The 23331-nt window shown below is 40.3% G+C and overlaps 1 long non-coding RNA gene across 1 annotated transcript in view; it reads left to right on the forward strand.

The window, feature by feature from the left end:
- The first annotated feature begins 9943 nt into the window (after positions 1 to 9943).
- LOC309836074 overlaps positions 9944 to 23331 on the forward strand; it is a 112784-nt gene continuing 99396 nt past the window's right edge. Inside the window, exon 1 of the long non-coding RNA XR_014298091.1 lies at positions 9944 to 10072. This is a non-coding gene — a long non-coding RNA (uncharacterized lncRNA). The remainder of the gene's footprint in view (positions 10073 to 23331) is intronic.

Consider the following 23331-nt stretch of genomic DNA (forward strand, 5'->3'; position numbering starts at 1 on the left):
CCACGCCCAGCACCTGGTGCCCTCTAATCTTTTTCGGCTTCACCTTCACTTTATTTTTTTTCCTTCCAGTTTTATTGAGGTATAATTGACATATAGCACTGTATAAGTTTAAGGTGGACAACATAATGATTTGACTTACATACATCATGAAATATTTACCACAAAGGTTTAGTGAACATCCATCATCTCATATAGACACATTAAAGAAATAGAAAAATACATACTTTTTCCTTGTGACGGGAACTCTTAGGATTTCCTGTCTTAACAATTTTCATATGCAACATACAGCAGTGTTAACTATCTTATCATGTTGTATTACGTTACATCACTAGTACTTATTTATCTTTTAACTGGAAGTTTGTACCTTTTGATCACCTTCATCCAGTTTCCCCTCCCCGGACCCCCCACCTCTGGTAGCCACAAATCTGATCTCTTTTTCTATGAGTTTGTTTTTGAAGTGTAATTGATGTACACTATGTTAGTTCCTAGTACACAGCTTAATGATTCGATATTTTTATACGTTTCAGAATTATCACCATGATAAGTCTAGGTGTCATCTGTCACCACACAAAGATATTGCATAATTATTGCTATATCACACACTGAACATTTCTTACCTGTGGCTGATTTATTAATATTTTATAACTGAAAGTTTGTACCTCAGAATCTCCCTCACCTATTTCTCTCCTTCCCCCAGCCCTCTCCCCTCTGGCAACCACCTGTTTTTTCTGTGTATCTATGACTTTGTTTCTGTTTAGTTGTGTTTGTTCATTTGTTTTGTTTTCAGATTCCACATATAGGTGAAATCATACAGTATTTGTTTTTCTCTGTCTGATTTACATGTTGTTGTAAACAGCAAGATTTCATTTTTTATGGCTGAGTAATATTCCATTGTGCGTGCGTGTGTGTGTGTGTGTGTGTGTGTGTGGTGTGTATACACATATATGTATAACCACATATTCTTTATCCATTCATTTATAGATGGGCACTTAGATTGCTTTCATATTTTGGCTATTGTAACTAATGCTGCAGTGAACATAGGTGTGCATATATCCTTTTGAATTAGTGTTTTTATTTTCTTCATATAAATACCCAGAAATGGAATTGCTGGATTGTATGGTAGTTCTATTTTTAATATTTTGAGCAATCTGGTACTGTTTTCCATAGGGGCTGCGCCAGTTCACATTCCCACCAACAGTGTACAAGGGTGCCCTTTTCTCCACATCCTTGTCAACGCTTATTATTTGTTGTCTTTTTATTTATAGCCATTCTGACAGGTGTGAGGTGATACCTCATTGTGGTTTTAATTTGCATTTCCCTTATGATTAGTGATACTGAGCATCTTCTCATGTGTCTGTTGGTCATCTGTTTGTCTTCCTTGGAAAAATATCTATTCAGGTCCTCTGCCCATTTTTTAATTGGGTAGTTCGTTTTCTTGATGATTAGTTGTATGAGTTATTTGTATATTTTAGATTTTAACCCCTTGTTTAGATATATTTTTTGCAAATATGTTCTCCCATTCAGCATGTGGCCTTTCTGTTTTGTTGATAGTTTCCTTTGCTGTGCAAAAGGGTTTTAATTTGATGTAGTCCCGTTTGTTTATTTATGCTTTTGCTTCCCTTGCCTGAGGAGACATATCGAAAAATATATTGCTAAGACTGATGTCAAAGACTGTACTGCCTATGTTTTCTTCTGGAAGTTTTATAGTTCAGGTGTTACATTGACGTCTTTAATCTATTTTGAGTTTATTTTTGTATATGGTGTGAGAAAGTAGTCCAATCTAATTCTTTTGCCAGAAGCTGTCCAGTTTTCCCAACATCATTTATTGAAGAGGCTGTCTTTCCCTTTGTGTATTTTTGTCACTTTTGTCACAGATTAATTGCCCGTATAAGTGTGGGTTTATTTTTGGGCTCTCAATTCTGTTCCACTGATCAGTGTGTCTGTTTTTGTGCCAGTACCATACTGTTTTGGTGACTGTAGCTTCATAGTATAGTTTGAAATTAGGGCGCATGATACATCCTGTTTTGCTCTTCTTTCTTAAGATTTTTGTGGCTATTTGCGGTCTTTTGTGTTTCCATACAAATTTTAGAATTATTTGTTCTAGTTCTGTGAAAAATGCCATTGGTATTTTGATAGGGATTGCATTGAATCTGTAGATTGCCTTGGGTAGTATGGTCATTTTAACACTATTAATTCTTCTGATCCATGATCATTATATAGCTTTCTATCTGTTTGAGTCATCTTTTTCTTTCATCAGTGTCTTGTAGTTTTCCAAGTACAGGTCTTTTACCTCCTTAGTTAGATTTATTCCCAGATATTTAATTTTTTTATGTGATTGTGAATGGGATTGTTTTCCTAATTTCTCTTTCTGATAGTTTGTTGTAAGTGTATAGAAACACAACAGATATATGTATATAATTTTCTATCCTGCAACTTTACTGAATTCATTGAGATCTAGTCGTTTTTTGGTGGCATCTTTAGGATTTTCTGTTGTATTGATAGTATCATGTCATCTGCAAACCCTGACAGTTTTACTTCTTCCTTTCCAATTTGGATTCCTTTTGTTTCTTTTCTTGTCTGATTGCTCTGGCTAGGACTTCCAATACTGTGTTGAATGAAAACCCTCCCTCACAGTCCTCTGAAGGAACCAACCCTGCTGACACTTTGATTTCAGTCTTTTAGCCTCCAGAACTGTGAAACAATACATTTCTGTTTGTTTAAGTGACTAAATTTGTAGTACTTTGTTGTTATAGCAGCCCTAGCAAATGGAGACAGTTCCTAAATCTGGATTTATTCATATTTTCAATCAGGATATGGAAAAGGTGGGCTAATTATCTTGTAATATCTGATTTATTGGGCTAGATCTGCTTTGTAGTTTTCAAATTAAAAACTCATAGGAGATTTTCTTTTCACATATCTTTGTATTTTGAAACCATCTGAATGTGACCAGAAACAACATCTCCTTCCATGAAGCTTCTGGTATTCATCTATTAGAGAGGTTTTTGAGAATACACTATTTCTTTGGTTAGTATTTAAAATAGGTTTGGATAGTGAAAAAAATGCACTTCTACGTGAAAGGAAATTTGACAGGAGTGGCAGAATCACTGTAAGGCAGGAAGGCTGCTTTTAGACTGAATGGGAGGCTGTCTCCTTGGTGGGTAGCCCTTTGGCTCAGCTGAGCCTCTTGGAGCTACTACCTCTTTCAACATTTGGCTTTGCTGTTTTTATTCCTAGAGCCCAACTGCAGTAGTCAATGCCTATCTGTATGGTTCTGTCAGAAGGAATTTCTTGTTCTTCAGAACAAGATACAGATATGCCATGAAAACTATGTGAATGAATACAATGTCTCTATTTGAACTTTCAACCCATGTTCATGTTGATCCCAGATTCCCTTGGTCCTGGAGTTCTCTGAGGTTGTGGGACCACTTACCTGTGACCAGCACACTGGTGACCAAGCCAGTGGCTACATATAACTACAAATAGTATATGAACCAGAAAGAATTTGATAATATTTCCCTTGAGGTGGAGCAAATTGTCTCCCCCTTAGCAGGATCAGTCCCCACGTCAGGTCAGAGTTGAAGCTCAGGAATTACAGACCTTGAAGTAGTTGAGTTATGTGAGCAGATTCAGAAGCAAGCATACATGAGTCAGAAAGACGTGCTAAGCAGGACCAGACAGATATTTTACGTTGTCTGTCTGCTTCTCAAAGTTGCTCTTACCCCGCATATTCCATGAGCAAAGTTGGAATGGAAGAATCCTGCTGCTGAGAGCAAGTGGAAGCAGCATGTGTAGTAAAAGAAACTAGGATTGGGGTCAGGTGAGACCTGGGTCCAAGTCCTGGCTCATCTGCTTCTAGTTGTGTAGCCTTAAGATTGATTAACCAATATGACCTTCACATCCTGCATCTGCAGCATGTGAATAATAATGTATCATAGCTACCTCAGAGGGCTTTTGTTAAATGTGATATTTGGAAACCTATGTGCCTGACACATACCAGCAGTTGAACAAGAAATAAAAATGTGAACATGCCTCTGACTGGCTTGGGAATCACAGTGTGAAGTACAGCCATACCCAGTCTTTGTTGGCAGACCATAGGATACATGTGAGCAGAGAAGCTCTTGATGGGAGATTACGTGAGAAAGTTACATGAAAGAAATCCCTGAACTAATAGTGTCGCCTGGCCTAACCTTGGGCTTGGATCATAGTTGCAACCAGATTGGGTCTCCACAGGGAATCCCAGATCGGAGAATCTCCTGCCCACCTTTTCTGTTCCTGAGCCACTTTTCCACCTGTTCTGAGGCTCCCAGAATAGGGATACAGTCAGAGGATCAGTTTCTGGGCCCCCAAAGGCCCCAACTGTTTCATGGGGGCACAGAACCAATATATGTTGTCAGACTCTTAGTTTTCATTCCACGTACCCTTCTTTTGCCTGAATGCCCCTGAGAGCCAGTGAAGGAGGTTAAGATCATCACCCTGCCATCAGTATCACATACACCAACTTGGAGTCTCCTTGGGTTCAAGCCCTCTGTGTATGAAACTAAATTTGTTCCCTACTATACCAATGTCAAAATAAGAAAGCCAAACAGTTGTAGCATTTTAGAAGACAAGAATGCTTGAGTAGAATAAGTGTCTTTGAAAAGGCAACTGTTTTTCTTTATGAGTGTCATCTGGGGACAAAAAGTAACATCTGGCCTCTCCAACCAGAAAGGACAAGGTCTTATAAAAGCTTACAGTGATTTGTGTAAATTTCTAACACTTTTCCCTTACCAAGCCTAATGAAACTGAGATTCGACACCCTTCAAAACATGCCTAAGTTGGCTTCTCTGGCTTGGCAGAAATACAAAGTAGGAACAAAAATCCAAATCCATGCAGCACATAAACTAAGAGTCAAAAATTCTGGGCAATTTCATGTGATCACTGGCACCGTTCCAAAGCAAGGCCTTAAAATAGGAGAAGGATGTAAGACTACCTCCTCCCCATGGGCACACTTCCAGCGGCCTCTTGCAGGATTCAGGCTGGTGATTCAGTACCCTGTCTTAACACACACATCATTGCCACAAGGAAGAGTGACCCAGCTTGAGCTAGACACATCAGAGCTTTGACAATAGAGAACTGTAGGCACCTTGAGAAGGTCACTGGTTGGCAATCCACTGTCTTAGTCAGCTTGGGCTGCTATAACAGACTGGCTGGCTTAGACAACAGACATTTCTCACAGTTCTGGAGACTGGTAATCCTAGATAAAGGTGCCAGAAGAGTTGATTTCTTGGTGAGGACTCTTTTCCTGGCTTACAGTCAGTTGCCTTCTTGCTATATTCACACATGGCAGAGAAAGGAAGCTCTGGTGCCTCTTGCTCTTATTATAAGGGCACTAATCCCATCATGGAGTCTTCACCCTTGTGACCTCATCTAAACCTGATTACCTTCTAAAGGCCCTGCCTCCAAATGCCATCACATTGGGGTTAGGGCTTCAACATATGAATTTTGGGGACACTCAAACATTAGTCCATGACACCCACCAACTCCAAATAACCTTGAGTGGCCAAATGATTTACTGTAGGAATCTTTCTTAAGCTTTCCTTTATGTATGTATGTATGTATGTATGGCTGCGTTGGGTCTTCATTGCTGGCGTGGGCTTTCCCTAGTTGTGGCGAGCAGGGGCTACTCTTTGTTGTGGTGCACGGGCTCCTCATTGCGGTGGCTTCTCGTGGAGCACGGGCTCTAGGTGTGTGGGCTTCAGTAGTTGTGGCTCGCAGGCTGTAGAGCGTGGGCTCAGTAGTTGTGGCGCACGGGCTTAGTAGCTCCGCGGCATGTGGGATCTTCCCAGACCAGGGCTTGAACCCATGTCCCCTGCATTGGCAGGCGGATTCTCAACCACCGTGCCAGCAGGGAAGCCCCAAGCTTTCCTTTTCTTGTGCTAAGAAATCCTGAATACAATCAGGAGAACAATCACTTGCTGCAAAATATAGTCTCCAAATTCTGATGAGCTGGTTGATGAATGGCCGCTGGGAGGAACGTCCTTGTCCAGGAACCAGGTGCCTTGTTCAATCTTTTGATTCGAGATTTAGATGAAGAACCAGAAAACAGGCTTATCAAAGGTGCAAATAATACAGGGCTTAACAAGAGGGAATGGATGCCAGAATTAGAGTTCCAGAAATCTCCATGGGCTGAAGCAGTGAGTCAGATCTTACCAGGTGAAATTTAATGGAACTAGCTTTGTAAGGCTGTGCACTTGCATTTGAAACATATCAAAACTACACAAGTTGAGATTAGGGAAGATGTGTCTTTAACAGCAACCTGGGTGGAAAAGACACACGTGTGTGTCAAAACAAGGTTTCATATGAATGCAAAATGTGGTGTCTCTGCTGGAAAAGGTAATATAGTAATAATAGAAGCATGTCATCTGGAGTGAAGGATAATAGGCTGCTCGGACCTGCCTGTGCCCCGTGTTGAGGTCCAGACCTCACACTTAAAGAACCGTACACACTAGACAATGTGCAGAGATAAGTATGCAGGATGGTGCAGAAACGCTGGGCTTTGCCACTCAGAGAGAGCTCAACAAACCAGGGGGTGTGCAGCCTATAAAAAAGATGACTTGAAGCCCCAGCTGCTGCCTTCAGATGTCGTGAGGGAAAATAGTAAAACTGATTTTATTTGGCATGACATATTAGGGAAAGATTAAGGAAACTAATGAGAGCTACTGGGGCATAGAGTTTAATCTAACTGAAAACTTTCCAAAGTCAGATATAAACTTAACACTTCTTGTACTTCTCACAGCCGGAGTTTGGACATCCTGACAACAGTTCACTTCAGAAATCTTTAAACTCAGTGTCCCATTGTATGTGTTAGGTTTGGGTTCTGCCGGGAGAAATAAGAAATCCCAAAGTAACAGTGACTTAAACCACATTGGGCTTTATATCTTCCTCACATAAAAACCAAAACCAAAAATTCCAGAGGTGGGAGACAAGGCAGGGTCTTCTGTCATGCTACTCACCCGTCTTCGGTGAGCTGCCTCAGGGGCCAGGATGGCCTCTTGCGTGGGGAAGGAGGTAAAAGGTGGAAGAGAGAAAGGGTTCACTTCATCCCTTTCCAGAAGTTCCACACAACCCTCTGCTTATACCTCGCTGGCCTGATTTAGCCCAAGTTGGAGTCTGAGAAATGTAGACTTTATGTTTGTGACGACGATATTACAGACTAAAAAGGGAATGCTTACTGAAGGGGGAGTGCGTGGATGTTCCAAGGTGGAGGAGCTTCTGCCGCCTCTCGTGAAGACCACAGCCTCCGTCTTTCCACCTCTTCTTCTGTTACTCCTTCTGCAACTGCTTTTCCACTTTGCCGCAGGTTGCAGATCTGGTCCCTCCATCTGCCTCTAGGCTATTGGCCCCATGTGCCCCCCTGTTTCTCCTACCAGCCAGGGCTCTCAGCTGCATCATCTGTCCTGTTTCCTTTCCCTCGAGCATCCTCGACTCGCTCCACCACTGGCCTTCACCGCACTCACTGGCCCAGATTTAACCCTGGATCTACAAACCTGCCTTTTACCCTTCCAGGTAGGAATGGCCTAGCATTCCTGGATGTTAGGACAAACAGTGGATACTGGTGCCGTGACAGTCCTTGAATTCAAGTGTCCGGTGGGCCTTTGGCTCTGCTCACCCATCCTCTCATTACATCACAGTTTTCTCTTTTGTCCATGCCCCTCCATGGCTGATCTAAGCCTTCATTATTTCTCTTAAGTATTGATCTCCTCATGCCCAGAAAATTATCTAATTTTCTAGCGCTTCCAAAAAAAAAAAAAAAAGTGACCATCAGTCGTCATAGCTGACATCCATTGATGTTTTGTTAACCTGAGATACTGTACTACTTGAAGTCTGTCATCTCATGTAAACCTTACAACTCAATATGGATTTATCATTTTTATCCTCAAATACAACCTTATATTCCTAGGATAAACAGTGCTTGGTCACGACGTGTTATCCTTTTAATATATTCTTGAATTTGGTTTGCCAATATTTTGTTGACAATTTGTGCATCTATATTCGTGAGGGATATTGCCAACTCAAAATTAATGAGAAAATTGTAAAATAGTCAATTATACTTATTTTGAAGGTTTTTGAAAAGCTGAAATATGGCCCTTTTTTGGCTAGTGAAATTATTTCTAGATCATTTGAAAAAAATTCATTTACTGAGTTTATTTTATAGCTTTCTGCAAAAAGTGTTTTGCCTTCAAGGTCCTCCACCAACAGTATGGCAGAATCCCCAAAGCTAAAAGTGGTCTACTCCACCTTCCCCTTTCTAGGACACTCCCACCTTACGAACTAGACATACCAAAATCGTCAGGGAGGTAGTCTGCTTCCAAGAATCCATGGGCTCAGTGATAATGGGTACTTGAGGCCTTTCAGCTTTTCAAGCTTTTCATTTCAGTCCTCTTACTAACCATGAAATCCCATTTCGCAAAACACGAATACCTGTAGTAGAGAGATTTCTAGCATTTACTTCAAATCTAACTCTTAAATCTGAACTTCTTCATGAACAAAGCCATCCATCTATTTATGAACGAGGAGAAGATGAATCAAGATCATCTGCTACTTCAGAGCAATTTGAAAGTGTTTTTCAATAGGTTTGATAATATCCAGATATCATCAGAAAGGTCACTAAAGCATAAATATGTGTTTTTGTTCTTGGAGATCTAACACAAATTTTTAAATACATGCATACATACATGCAGTTTGCAGTTCAGGATATTAGAGTTCACTGTTAATTTGCAGGCTGAAAGAATAAATGAATGTAGCTTTTTAAATTCCCCATCATGTCAGATTTCAGCATATTGATTTTTAGTTGTTTGGACATATTTACAGATTTTTGACTGTGGAATTCAGCTCTAAGCATGTAGGCAGCTAAAATAATCAGATTGGCTGAGCTATGGTAAACTTCACAGCTAATACCAGGATGACAGATTCAGAATTCATAAAATCCACATAGATTGGCCCTTTGGAGGGCATCAGCCAGTATGTTGAAATTGTACAAATTCAAATGTAAAATTCCTCTAAATATAAATATCAACAACATAAATGTAAACTGAGGGATGCAAGCCTTAATAGCAATTCATGTGAAAAAAAACTTGTTTTTACTTTTTATTGAAAATAATCTGAATATCCCACAGAGGAATAAAAAATAAAATCTGATACCTTATAAACAGAGTATTCCTATCAGGGAGATGGTAATGCTGGAGTCCGTGTTTATTAGAGCAGATAAATAAGAGCTCTAAAGCTGGAACAAATCCGGAGAATCACTTAGAAGAGGCCAGCTTTCAAAATCTTCTTCAGGATTAGCAGTGCATGTGAATGCTGTCATATTGAGTATTTTACCTTATTGTTCTGGGCAATGTGAATATATTTGTTGGTGACTGAGAATGCAACTCAGCAGCTGTATCTTCAATTTTTCTGTTTTCTTTTAACAGTATGCTTATTTTTCTGCTTGTGTTTCTGGAGTAGAATGAGCAAGGAGGACAGTGGAAGGTTTTAGACCAAGGGGCTAACAGGACAGCAGAGCACATAGGGTCTCAGGGGTAAGAGTAAGGACTTGGGAATTGATTCTGGTGTAATGGCATATTCGTTGGTATCAGAGAATGGAAAACTCTGGCTAACGGAAGGAGGAAAGGATCTAATTCAGTGAATTGGGTCCTTATAAAATCTTTGGAAAAGTTGGAGGAATGGGTTCTCAGTGGACCTCTGGGAGTACCTTTCAGAAAAACTCCCCCACAAGGGCATGCCATGGAAGCTGCTCTTCTACCAGTATCAGGAAGGAAGGGAGTCAGGCTCACATAGCATCCACTCTTCTCTGGAGCACACGGCTGGCAGTGGGATCAGGGATCAAGAAGCTGCTGCTTCTGCACCTGCCTCACTATATCTAGCAGACTGGTTCCTGGACACTGAGCTGCTGCTACAGAAAACAAAACAGAAACAAAAACCACCCACACTGTTTATGATGGTGCTTGCCACCAGCAGCAGTTAAGGCAGCTGCTAGCTAGCCTCATCTTAATCAGCAGAATCTGATGTGCGTCCAGAACACAACCGCAAGGTAGGTTTAGGCTCTGCGTACTGGAGAGGTTCAGAATTAATGCTGAGTATTGATCCACAGTATCAAGTACAGGTGGGAAGATTTCTAAGTGTTTAAGCAGAGGAACGAAGACATGATTTCACTTAACCTTTCCAAAGATCACTGTGGCACCTCTGGGAAAGGACCACATGAGAGAGCAAGAGAGGATGAGGACAGGAAATGAGGGGGACAGCCCAGTTGGAGAATATTGTAAATAGTAGGTGAGATGCAAGGGGATGGGCTTGGACCTGACAGGTAGAGGTACAGGTGAGGAGAGTGGGAAGATTGGAGTTTTTCTGAAGGTAAAGTCAAACATATCTGCTGATGGTGTGGATGTGGGGTATAAGAAAGAGAGAAGACAAGAATGAATCCAAATTTGTTGGCCTGAGCAACTAGAAACCGTTTACTGAGATGGGGAAAACTGTGGGAGAATCACATTAGTCAGGAAAGTGGAAGTTATAAGTAGAGATGTCAGGTAGATTGGGGAGTCATCACATAGATGACATTTAAAGTCATGAGACCCGGTGATTTAAAGCATGTTAGTGTATTAGAACAGAAGTTTGAGGGCTGAGCCCTAGGGCACTCCAGTGTTTAGATGGCAAGAAAGTGAAGAGGAAGCACGCAACAGGACAGTGAGAAGGGTCAGCCAGTAAAGTAGGAGGACTGAGACAGAGCATGTTCTAGAATCAAGAAGAAAAAGGAAGTCTAGGAGGAGAGAGTTAGCACTTGTATCAGACACTGCTGGTGGGTTGTTTCCCATGAGGCAGGAGAATTGATCTCTGTATTTGACAACAGTGAGGCCATGCATTTTGGTGTAATGGTGAAAGCAACATCCTGATTGGAATAGGTTTAGGAGAGAAAGCAAGTATAGACAGCTCTTTCAAGAAAATTTACTGTGGAGGGGAGCAGAGAAATGATTTAGGAGCTTGAGGTAGATATTTGGCTTAAGGGATTTTTTTAAAGTTGGTCAATAATAGAGCAGGTATGTATGTTTGCTTGTAGAAATGGTCCAATACTGAAGGAAAACTTTGACAACTAAGATGACACTTTATTATAGATTTTGGATCCTGTTTTTTTCTGCTTGACATTATGAACATTTTCCTGTTACTTTAATTTTTGTAGATGGCTTTAATGGCTATATTACATTACCTGGAACAAATAATAATGATTATAGAAGCCTTCTCCTTATGTTACGTGTTTGGGCTGGTTACTCTTTTTGCTACTATAAATAATGCTAGGAGGAGCAACTGTCGATATTTGTCTCCCTGTCTTTGTCTATTTTTATCATTTCTGGCTGAGAGGTTTAAATATTTTAAAGTCTCATATATTGACACATTTGCTTTCCAAAACTCATCTTCCAAGTTTTCAGTTTGGAATTTAAACATTTTTCTTTCGAAGAAAATAGCAGCTTTTCTAGAGCCGACTTCTAGCTCCGTGTCATGCTGATGTATTGGCAAAATATTGGAGGCTCAGAAAAATGCCCTAAATGGTCCCACATCACTTCAACAAGATTGCTTAGAAGCAGTTGACAAAATTTCACTGCCAAGAAGTGTACTTTTTGCTTTATATATATTTTATGAAGTTCCCCAGTGGGAGAGCTGAGTTACGCTGAAAAGAAAGCATCATCAGGTGAGGGATTTTATCTAGATCTTTCAGTTGTTATCTATGGAACTGATGTTTTTTAACTTCCTACATAGAACTTTTCTGACAGTCCTGCTTATTGCTTCAGAATGGCTTAATGTCTCACAAAAAGTCTAGACAACTTTTTCTAGTTCTTCCAAAATGAGAGGGGGTGTGAATAGGTGGTAAGTATATAATTGTCTGGAGATGGGGGACAAACGAAAGAGTAAAAGAAATGATAACTATTAACAGTGAGTCACTAGAATCTTTTAATTTTCTGCAACTGAAAACAATTTCTTAATTTGTGCCGTAGAATTAAAGAGAAGGAAATATTTACTTTACAGCTGCACCACTTGTACACACCCCAAACACACACAGTCATACATAGTTTCACTTTTTTTGCAGTCATGTGTCCCTTTGGAATTGTCAGTAGTCAAAATCTTAAAATAACCACATTGGTGTTTACTGATTTTGATGTTCTGAAAATGGACATAACGTATAGAAAATTAGAGAGAACTATAAATTATTTGTACAGGCTAGTTGGTCTTAAAGATTAAGAGTTTTTTTGGTTTTGTCTGTGATAATGTAAGTTAATTACAGCATTTTACAGTCACTTTAGATTCTGTATAAAAGCTCTAAAGAAAATCATTCAATAACAATGTAAAGCTCTTGAAAAACAAAGTTCTTCTTTTCAGTATAGGTTCTCAAACTCTTATCTGCATTACCAGGGTGTAAAAAAAGCCCTGAAAATTGAAGATCTTTTCGTAACTCATTTGGCTGCAAAACCTGATCTGATCTGAACTCATTTGGCTACAAGACAACCTTAGCTGACATGAGGCTATAGTTAGTCTTTATTCATCCCATTTTATGTAAATATTCATACATTTCTATGCAGAATTATTATTGTATTTGATTACTGATACTGCCTTAGAACACATGAAAAATTCTGAATAAGGAAGCACCTATGACTCCAAGGATTTCGGGAGACAGATGATGAACCTGCATTACTTTTCATTTTCAGTTATAATATATTGTTCTCTAATGTCTCCTTCTCTGAAAATAATTAGTGAGATGTACAGACCTCCCTGATAATTGAGTTCTAAAATAGAGTCAAACTTTAAATTAGGATTAAGTAGCACCAGCACCATATTCCTGCTTTTCTGGCTCTGTTGAAATTTATTATGCCCAATCAAAATAGTAAAAGGGTTTTGATGATTAAGAAGTAAGTCTGGTTAAAGTGTCACATGTATTTTCATTCCTTTTTATTCTGAGGTCCCTCCCAGCACATACATACATATTTGATTGTATTTTTGATGTATAATTGATACTTTTATCAATTTATTGATAAGATGACATATACTTCTGTGGCCAAATTGTTTTTGATTGAGATTGTGGACAGAGGTGAATTGATATTAGTAGCAGTAGTATCAGCACCATATAACAGAATTCCCTATCTCCCGGGCAGCATGGGCACATGACTCAGAGTGGCCAATAGAATACTCTGTTTCCGTGGACACAGCTATTTCCCCTAGGGGTGTGGGTGGGCATCTGATCCAACAGGGATGATTCTGGGATTGGTTCAGACACTGGGGGTAAGGAGCAGGCGAGGGGAGGTCTCATTTTCTGAGACCATCACCTTCAGGGACTGCTGAGCAGCCATGAGCATCTTTTTACACAGTGAGAGAGTCTGGCCTCCACTTAGGTGAGGACAAGCGGAGGCGAGTAGAGCTGAGAAATGGAGAGAGAGCAGGAGGAGAAGGGAGGGCTAGGGAGTGTAAGAGAGAAAGACAAACTTGATGGCATCTGTTGAGCTTCTTCATCAAACCGTGCCTGAATTGACAGAATGCATTTCCCAGCCACGCGAGCAAACGCCATTTGGGTTTAAGCTATTTTGGATTGACCGGCCTATTTCATTCGGCAAAATGACTCAAGATTCATCTATGTTGGAACATAATAGAGGATTTTCTTCTTTTTTAAGGTGGAATAATATTCCACTGTGTGTATATATATACCATATTTTTAAACTCCATTCATGAATCAATGGACATTTAAGTTGTTCCCGCATCTCGGCTATCATGAATAGTGCTACAGTAAATGAGGGAATGCTAGTATCTCTTTGAGATTCTGATTTTAGTTCTTTTGGATAAACACCCAGAAGTGAGTTCGCAGGATCATATGGTAGTTTTAATTTTAATTTCTTGAGGAATATCCATATTGTTGCCCACAGCAACTGCACCATTTTTCATTCCCACCAACAGGGTACAGGGGTTCCCACATCCTCGCCGACACTTGTCTTTTATTTTTTCTTTTGATAATAATAATCCTAAGAAGTGTGAGGTTGTAATTCATTGTGGTTTTCATTTGTGTTTCCCTGATGATTAGTGATGTTTAGTGCCTTTTTTATTTTTTTACTTAAACAACAGATATTTATTTCTCACAGTCCTGGAGGCTGGAAGTTCCAGAGCAAGGTGTCAGCAGGGCTGGTTCCTGCTGAGGCCTCTCTCCTTGCTGTGTAGATGTCCATCTTCTCCCTGTGTCCTCATATGATCATCCCTCTGTGTGTGTCTGTGTCCTAATCTCCTCTTCCTATAAGGGCACATTGGAGTACAGCCCACGCTACTGACATCGTTTTACTTTAATCACTTCTTTAAAGACCGTGTCTCCAAACACAGTCCCATTCTGAAGTCCTTGGGGTCAGGACTCAATATGTGATTTTTTTTTTTCTTTACATCTTTATTGGAGTATAACTGCTTTACAATGTTGTGTTAGATTCTGTTGTATAACAAAGTGAATCAGCTATACATATACATATATCCCCATATCTCCCCACTCTTGCATTTCCCTCCCACCCCCCCATCCCACCCCTCTAGGTGGACACAAAGCACCAAGCTGATCTCCCTGTGCTGTGCAGCTGCTTCCAACTAGCTATCTATTTTACATTTGGTAGTGTATATATGTCAGTGCTACTCTCTCACTTCGTCCCAGCTTACCCTTCCCCCTCCCCATGTCTTCAAGTCTATTTTCTATGGTGGCATCTTTATTCCTGTCCTGCCGCTAGGTTCATCAGAACCTTTTTTTTTTTTAGATTCCATATATATGTATTAGCATATGGTTTTTGTTTTTGACTTTCTGACTTACCTCACTCCATATGACAGACTCTAGGTCCATCCACCTCACTACAAATAACTCAATTTTGTTTCTTTTTATGACTGCATAATATTCCACTGTATATGTGTGCCACATCTTCTTTATCCATTCCTCTGTCAATGGACATTTAGTTTGCTTCCATATCCTGGCTATTGGAAACAGTGCTGCAGTGAACATTGTGGTACATGCCTCTTTTGGAATTACGGTTTTCTCAGGGTATATGCCCAGTAGTGGGATTGCTGGGTCATATGGTAGCTCTATTTTTAGTTTTTTAAGGAACCTCCATAGTGTTCTCCATAGTGGCTGTACCAATTGACATTCCCACCAACAGTGCAAGAGGGTTCCCTTTTCTCCACACCCTCTCCAACATTGTTTCTAGACTTTTTGATGATGGCCATTCTGACCAGTGTGAGGTGATACCTCATTGTGGTTTTGATTTGCATTTCTCTAATGATTAGTGATGTTGAGCATCCTTTCATGTGTTTGTTGGCAATCTGTATATCTTCTTTGGAGAAATGTCTATTTAGGTCTTCTGCCCATTTTTGTATTGGGTTGTTTGTTTTTTTGATATTACGCTGCATGAGCTGCTGTATACTTTGGAGATTAATCCTTTGTCAGTTGCTTCATTTGCAAATATTTTCTCCCATTCTGAGGGTTGTCTTTTTTGTCTTGTTTATGGTTTCCTTTGCTGTGCAAAAGCTTTTAAGTTTCATTAGGTCCCATTTGCTTATTTTTGCTTTTATTTCCCTTTCTCTAGGAGGTGGGTCAAAAAGGATCTTGCTGTGATTTATGTCATAGAATGTTCTGCCTATGTTTTCCTCTAAGAGTTTGATAGTGTCTGGCTGTACATTTAGGTTTTTAATCCATTTTGAGTTTATTTTTGTGTGTGGTGTTAGGGAGTGTTCTAATTTCATTCTTTTACATGTAACTGTCCGGTTTTCCCAGCACCACTTGTTGAAGAGGCTGTCTTTTCTCAATTATATATTCTTGCCTCCTTTATCAAAAATAAGATGACCAAAAAAAAAAAAAATGTGACCATAGGTGTGTGGGATTATCTCTGTGCTTTCTATCCTGTTCCATTGATCTATATTTCTGTTTTTTTTGCCAGTACCATACTGTCTTGATTACTGTAGCTTTGTAGTATAGTCTGAAGTTCAGGAGCCTGATTTCTCCAGCTCTGTTTTTCTTTCTCGAGATTGCTTTGGTGATTTGAAGTCTTTTGTGTTTCCATATAAGTTGTGAAATTTTTTGTTCTAGTTCTGTGAAAAATGCCATTGGTAGTTTGAAAGGGATTGCATTGAAACTGTAGATTGCTTTGGGTAGTACAGTCATTTTCACAGTGTTGATTCTTCCAATCCAAGAACATGGTATATCTCTTCATCTAATTGTATCATCTTTAATTTCTTTCATCAGTGTCTTATAGTTTTCTGCATACAGGTGTTTTGTCTCCTTACGTTTATTCCTAGGTATTTTATTCTTTTTGTTGCAATGGTAAATGGGAGTGTTTCCTTAATTTCTCTTTCAGATTTTTCATCATTAGTGTATAGGAGTGCAAGAGATTTCTGTGCATTAATTTTGTATCCTGCTACTTTACCAGATTCATTGATTAGCTCTAGTGGTTTTCTGGTAGCATCTTTAGGATTCTCTATGTATAGTATCATGTCATCTGCAAACAGTGACAGATTTACTTCTTCTTTTCCGATTTGGATTCCTTTTATTTCTTTTTCTTCTCTGATTGCTGTGGCTAAAACTTCCAAAACTATGTTGAATAATATTGGAGAGACTAGGCAACCTTGTCTTATTCCTGATCTTAGTGGAAATGGTTTCAGTTTTTTACCATCAAGAACAATGTTGGCTATGGGTTTGTCATATATGGTCTTTATTATATTGAGGTAGGTTCCCTCTATGCCTACTTTCTGGAGGGTTTTTATCATAAATGCGTGTTGAATTTTGTCAAAAGCTTTTTCTGCATTTATTGAGATTATCATATGGTTTTTCTCCTTCAGTTTGTTAATATGGTGTATCACATTGATTTGTGTATATTGAAGAATCCTTGCATTCCTGGGATAAACCCCACTTGATCATGGTGTATGATCCTTTTAGTGTGCTGTTGGATTCTGTTTGCTAGTATTTTGTTGAGGATTTTTGCATGTATGTTCGTCAGTTATATTAGCCTGTAGTTTTCTTTCTTTGTGACAGAAATTGGTGTCACACACTACGTGGTGACGGCGGCCTTGTAGAATGATTTTGGGAGTGTTCCTCCCTCTGCTATGTTTTGGAAGAGTTTGAGAAGATAGGTGTTTAGCTCTTCGCTAAATGTTGGATAGAATTCCCCTGTGAAGCCATCTGATCCTGGGGTTTTGCTTTTTGGAAGATTTTTAATCACAGTTTCAATTTCAGTACTTTTGATTGGTCTGTTTATATTTTCTACTTCTTCCTCGTGCAATCTTAGAAGGTTGTGCATTTCTAAGAATTTGTCCATTTCTTCCAGGTTGTCCATTTTATTGGCATAGAGCTGCTTGTAGTAATCTCTCATGATCCTTTGTATTTCTGCAGTGTCAGTTGTTACTTCTCCTTTTTCATTTCTAATTCTGTTGATTTGAGTCTTCTCCCTTTTTTCTTGATGAGTCTGGCTAATGGTTTATCAATTTTATTTATCTTCTCAGGGAACCAGCTTTTAGTTTTATTGATCTTTGCTATTGTTTCCTTCATTTCTTTTTTATTTATTTCTGATCTGATATGTGTGATTTCTTTCCTTCTGCTAACTTTGGGGTTTTTTGTTCTTCTTTCTCTAATTGCTTTAGGTGTAAGGTTAAGTTGTTTATTTGAGTTGTTTCTTGTTTCTTGAGGTAGGATTGTATTGCTGTAAACTTCCCTCTTAGAACTGCTTTTGCTGCATCCCATAGGTTTGGGTCGTCGTATTTTCATTGTCATTTGTTTCTAGGTATTTTTTTATTTTATCTTTGATTTCCTCTGTGATCTCTTGGTTATTTAGTAGTGTATTGTTTAGCCTCCATGTGTTTGTATTTTTTACAGGTTTCTTCCTGTAACTGATACTTAGTCCCATGGTGTTGAGGTCGGAAAAGATACTTGATATGATTTCAATTTTCTTAAATTTACCAAGGCTTGATTTGTGACCCAAGATATGATCTATTCTGGAGAATGTTCCATGAGGACTTGAGAAGAAAGTGTGTTCTGTTGTTTTTCGATAGAATGTCCTATAAATATCAATTAAGTCCATCTTGTTAAATGTGTCATTTAAAGCTTGTGTTTCCTTATTTATTTTCATTTTGGATGATCTGTCTTCTGGTGAAAGTGTGGTGTTAAAGCCCCCTACTATTATTGTTACAGTCTATTTCCCCTTTTATGGCTGTTAGCATTTGCCTTATGTACTGAGGTGCTCCTGTGTTGGGTGCATAAAAATTTACAATTGTTATATTTTCTTCTTGGATTGATCCCTTGATCATTGTGTAGTGTCCTTTTTGTCTCTTGCAACAGTCTTTGTTTTAATGTCTATTTTATGTGATATGAGAATTGCTACTCCAGGTTTCTTTTGTTTTCCATTTGCATGGAATATCGTTTGCCATCCCCTCACTTTCAGTCTGTGTGTGTCCGAGGTCTGAAGTGGGTCTCTTGTAGACAGCATATATACAGGTCTTGTTTTTGTGTCCACTCAACCAGTCTGTGTCTTTTGGTTGGAGCATTTAATCCATTTACACTTAAGGTAATTAATATGTATGTTCCTATTACCATTTTCTTAATTGTTTTGGGTTTGGTTTTGCAGGTCTTTTCCTTCTCTTGTGTTTCCCGCCTAGAGAAGTTCCTTTAGCATTTGTTGTAAAGCTGGTTTGGTGGTGCTGAATTCTCTTAACTTTTGCTTGTCTGTAAAGATTTTAATTTCTCTGTCAAATCTGAATGAGGTCCTTGCTGGGTAGAGTAATCTTGGTTGTAGGGTTTCCCCTTTTATCACTTTAAATATGTCCTGCCACCCTTTTGGCTTGCAGAGTTTCTGCTGAAAGATCAGATGTTAACCTTATGGGGATTCCCTTGTATGTTATTTGTTGCTTTTCCCTTGCTGCTTTTAATATTTTTTCTTTTCTTTTTAATTTTTTTAGTTCAATTAATATGTGTTTTGGCATGTTTCTCCTTGGATTTATGCTGAATGGGACTCTCTATGCTTCTTGGACTTGATTAACTATTTCCTTTCCCATATTAGGCAAGATTTCAACTATAATCTCTTCAAATATTTTCTCAGTCTCTTTCTTTTTCTCTTCTTCTGGGACTCCTATAATTTGAATGTTGGTGCGTTTAATGTTGTCCCAGAGGTCTCTGAGACTGTCCTTATTTCTTTCATTCTTTTTTCTTTATTCTGCTTTACAGTAGTTATTTCCACTATTTTATCTTCCAGGTCACTTATCCGTTCTTCTGCCTCAGTTATTCTGCTATTGATCCCTTCTACAGTATTTTTAATTTCATTTATTGTGTTGTTCATCGTTGCTTGTTTCCTCTTTAGTTCTACTAGGTCCTTGTTAAATGTTTCTTGCATTTTCTCTATTCTATTTCCAAGATTTTGGATCATCTTTCCTATCATTATTCTGAATTCCTTTTCAGGTAGACTGCCTATTTCCTCTTCATTTGTTAGGTCTGGTGGGTTTTTATCTTGCTCCTTCATCTGCTGTGTGTTTTTCTGTCTTCTCATTTTGCTTATCTTACTGTGTTTGGGGTCTCCTTTTTGCAGCCTGCAGGTTTGTAGTTCCCATTGTTTTTGCTGTCTGTCCCCAGTGGCTAAAGTTGGTTCAGTGGGTTGTGTAGGCTTCCTGGTGGAGGGGACTAGTGCCTGTGTTCTGGTGGGCAGGTCCACGTCTGGTGGTGTGTTTTGGGGTGTCTGTGGCCTTATTATGATTTTAGGCAGCCTCTGTGCTAATGGGTGGGGTTGTGTTCCTGTCTTGCTAGTTGTTTGGCATAGGGTGCCCAGCACTGTAGCTTGCTGGTCATTGAGTGAAGCTGGGTGTTGGTGTTGAGATGGAGATCTCTGGGAGATTTTCGCTGTTTAATATTATGTGGAGCTGGGAGGTCTCTTGTGGACCTGTGTCCTGAAGTTATCTCTCCCACGTCAGAGGCAGAGCACTGGCTCCTGGCTGCAGCACCAAGAGCCTTTCATCCACACAGCTCAGAATAAAAGTGAGAAAAAGTAGAAAGAAAGGAGATAAAATAAAATAAAGATAAAATAAAATGAAGTTATTAAAATAAAAAATAATTATTAAGAAAAAAAAATTTTTTAATAAAATAAAACAAAACAAACCAAAAATGGACGGACAGAACCCTAGGACAAATGGTGAAAGCAAAACTATACAGACAAAATCTCACACAGAAGCATACACATACACACTCACAAAAAGAGGAAAAGGGGAAAAAATAATATATGTTGCTCTCAAAGTCCACCTCCTGAATTTGGGATGATTCCTTGTCTATTCAGGTATTCCACAGATGCAGGGACATCAAATTGTGGAGATTTAATACACGGCTCCTGAGGCAGCTGGGAGAGATTTCCCTTTCTCTTCTTTGTTCTCACAGCTCCCAGGGGCTCAGCTTTGGATTTGGCCCCGCCTCTGTGTGTAGGTCACCTGAGGGCGTCTGTTCTTCGCTCAGACAGGACGGGATTAAAGGAGCAGCTGATTCGGGGGCTCCGGCTCACTCAGGCCCGGGGGAGGGAGGGGCACGGAGTGCGGGGCGGGCCTGCGGCGGCAGAGGCCAGCGTGACGTTGCACCAGCCTGAGGCACGCCGTGTGTTCTCCCAGGGAAGTTGCCTGGGACCCTGGCAGTGGCGGCCTGCACACGCTCCCAGGAAGGGGGGTGTGGATAGTGACCTGTGCTCGCACACAGGCTTCTTGGTGGCAGCAGCAGCCTTAGCGTCTCATGCCCGTCTCTGGGTTCCGCGCTTTTAGCCGCAGCACGCGCCCGTCTCTGGAGCTCATTTAAGCAGCGCTCTGAATCCCCTCTCCTCGCGCACCAGGAAACAGAGAGGTAAGAAAAAATCTCTTGCCTCTTCGGCAGGTACAGACTTTTCCCTGGACTCCCTCCCGGCTAGCTGTGGCGCACTAGCCCCCTTCAGGCTGTGTTCACGCAGCCAACCCCTGTCCTCTCCCTGCGCTCCGACCGAAGCCCGAGCCTCAGCTCCCAGGCCCCGCCCACCCCGGCGGGTGAGCAGACAAGCCTCTCGGGCTGGTGAGTGCCGGTCGGCACCCCATCCTCTGTGCGGGAATCTCTCCGCTTTGCCCTCCGCACCCCTGTGCTCTCCTCCGCGGCTCCGAAGCTTGCCCCCTCCGCCACCCGCGGTCTCCGCCCGCGAAGGGGCTTCTAGTGTGTGGAAACCTTTCGTCCTTCACGGCTCCCTCCCACTGGTGCAGGTCCCGTCCCTATTCTTTTGTCTCTGTTTATTCTTTTTTCTTTTACCCTACCCAGGTACGTGGGGAGTTTCTTGCCTTTTGGGAGGTCTGAGGTCTTCTGCCAGCGTTCAGTAGGTGTTCTGTAGGAGTTGTTCCACGTGTAGATGTATTTCTGGTGTATCTGTGGGGAGGATGGTGATCTCTGTGTCTTACTCTTCGGCCATCTTCCCCGTCTCCCTGGCATGTTTAACTTTTATTTGCAGTGACTCTTATAATAGGAAAAAATTAAGATTCTGAAAAATAGAAATACTTGTTTTTAGAGTATGCAATTAAAGCAGAGTTGGAAATTTGGGGTAATGTGGATGAGATTAAAGAAAACTTGAAAAACACTAAGAAGTTGAGAACTCAGGGGTATAGGAATGTAAGTTGGTTCCTGAAACATCATAAATGTATGTGCAAGGCACACAGTGGGGCAGGAGTACAGGTAAGAATATTAACCATCACACGATGGGAGGAAACTAGACTGGAAGAGCGAAGCCCAGAGGTCTGAATGCTAGGCAGTGGAATATGACACTCTATTAAAAAATAAGGCTGGTAATTGGGAACTGGAGCCCTAGTGTTTCAGCACTGTGTCAGTTCATCAGCCCCAGCTGGGGATACCCCCAATGAAATGGAAGGATGAAGTTAGGAGTGGCTGAACAAGAAAGGACTTGGGAACCAAATGTTGTCCAGAGAAACCGAACCATAGCGAACTAAGAAAAGTGAGTGACTCAGCTCTTATACTGTTGTTTTGTTTCTGGTTTTTTTGTTGAAAAAGGAATATGTGTCATAATAAGTTAACTTGAAATATGTTGCATCTGAAAATACAGTAGCAAAAGGTGAGAAAGATATTCAGAAATATATTTAAACTTTGAGAAACTTTATCAATCAAATGCCATCCCTTCTGGGTCAAAATCCTTTCACCAGATCATGTAAAGCCTTTTATGAGTTTTTCAGAAGAAGGCACCCTGGAAATTTCAGTTATTTTTATCACCTTTATTGAAAAGGCCATTTCTTTGCTCTAAGGCTGAATTCTTTGATGCAAGTTCAGTAGCTTTGGAGTGAATCTGAGTGCAGCTTTCAGAGCAGTGAGAAAAATCATGCAGTGTTGAGATACCAAGCTTCCTTCAAGAAATCATTTGAAAGTAACTGATAAAGATGCTTAGGGCTCTGAATTATTGTGAAGTACGGTATTCAAAGAAACTAGTAGTTTGGAACACTTTTCTATAGTTACATGCTGTTGAATTCTAAAATGTCACATAGCAATGTAAGAGCAAGATATACTCATTTTTAACTCACTGTGGACAAAATGCATAGCTGCAGTCTCCAATCTGAGGCTCAGGAGGTGGACGTGGGTGCACCAGTCAGGTTGTTTTGTTGACTGATCTTAACGATCATCACCGATGCCGTGGCCGTCACTTATTAGGGAGGGGAATGACTGCATCAGCCATTTCAAGGATTTGGCAAAGATATATCAAATGCCAGAAGGAAAAATGGGAAAGAGCAGAAACAATGACAACAAAAGTCCTCGTGAGACCAAGAGACCTAAGCTGGGCCACGCCCTACATAACAGCCCACAGAAACCAGTAGCACGCCATTGTAATGCAAGAACAAAATCATAGTGTTTCTGGAGTTTGGGCATTTTGTAGATTGGTGTTTTTCAGAATTTTCCTGCTGCTTTGTAACACAGTTTGAACTTTAAAACTTCTCCTGTATACTGAAGGTCATTCATTTAGTAATAATAGTCAATACATACCATGCTTTTTCTGTACCAGGCATTGTAGTTTGCAGATGATATCTCGCCATAACCCTTTAAGATAGGGGATTGTTTCCATCCGCATTTTGTAGGTGAGTCACAGAGAGGTTAACTGGCCCAAGGTTCTACAACTCTTCAGTGACAGAACTAGATTCAAAGCCAGTTAACCCAGCTTGCAAGTCGAGGCGTTTACGCTGTGACACCACACACTGCAGCTTCTGTTTTTATTGGGCATCTTTAAAGACGTGGCACTTGGCTTGTTTCCGTAGATAATGTGACGTATGAGACAGGAA

Source organism: Grampus griseus (genome assembly GCF_964374135.1).
Source record: "Grampus griseus genome assembly, chromosome: 18".
Lineage (NCBI taxonomy): Eukaryota > Metazoa > Chordata > Mammalia > Artiodactyla > Delphinidae > Grampus > Grampus griseus.